Genomic DNA, 1,076 nt, shown 5'->3' with positions numbered 1-1,076 from the left:
AGAGGCTGGCGAGCACCCGGAGGTGGGTGACAACGCAGCAGGCGAAAGTTCCACCCCGGCACGGTGGGAGATGGAGAGGAGCAGGGGAGGCCGGGGGCGAGGTCTCACCCGAAGCTTTGAGCACCCAAGTAGCGCAGGGACGGCTTGGGATTAAACCCAGTCCCCCCAGAGCGCTGGTTTAACTGGAGGCCGCCCCCACCCTGCCCTTCCTCGGACCCAGAGGGGCAATCCCTCTTTGGGCAGGGAGCGATTCCCGGAGCCCTTGGCTCTTCGCAGGGGGCTCGTCGTCCCGCCGGAGGGGACCTCTGCAGCCGCCCCGTCCCCTCGCCTCGTCCCGGCCCTCGCAGGTCCGAGGAGCTGGATTTTGGTGTCTCTTTTCCTGGTTATTTGCTCTTCCCGGAGGAAGGGGGAGGCCGGACACCCCGCGGGCAGGCGTTGAGGCCAGGCACACGTCGAGCGCACCCCGCCACGGGGATGGGGCTGGTGGCAAACTGGAAAGAAGGGGACAAAAAGCCTCAGCCATGCTCTGCAGGGCTGGCTTGCCATGAGAGAGGACGACGGGGCGCGAGGGTTGCTTTGCAGACACCCCCCCCACGCCCTCGCTCCTGCCCCCCGCACCAAGCACCCCTCACCAGGGTAGATCGGGGGGTTACAGACCCCCGCCCCCTTTACTGAGCCTGGAGTGGGGCTCAGTAAAACTCAGGTTTGTGCTTAACCAGACAAGAGCCGGTCCAAGCCCTGCTCTAACCCAGTGTTACTGGGGCGCTGGGGGGTACGGGGATGGAGGAAGACCCGTTGCAGGCCATAGGGTGAACGGTTGCACTTTAAGGATTCAATCCTTCAGGCACCGGCAAGCAGAGTTGCCCACGGTTTGGCCTTGGGGTGCAGTCTGCCCACCCCAATTTGGGGGGTTCCCAGCACTTGCTGAGGTCCAGGGACATCTCCCTCGGCAGGGCTCTGGCAGACACGGGGTTAAAAGGCTGCAGCCCAGGCAGGACGGGAACAGGAGGAAATTGGGGGTTCCCGATGGATAAGAGCCCCCCCAGCATCCGGCATCTTCCGGAGCCTCTTTCGGG

Source organism: Aptenodytes forsteri, unplaced genomic scaffold (assembly GCF_000699145.1).
Source record: "Aptenodytes forsteri isolate BGI_AS27 unplaced genomic scaffold, ASM69914v1 Scaffold321, whole genome shotgun sequence".
Lineage (NCBI taxonomy): Eukaryota > Metazoa > Chordata > Aves > Sphenisciformes > Spheniscidae > Aptenodytes > Aptenodytes forsteri.
Note: the sequence above shows the minus strand (reverse complement) of the source record.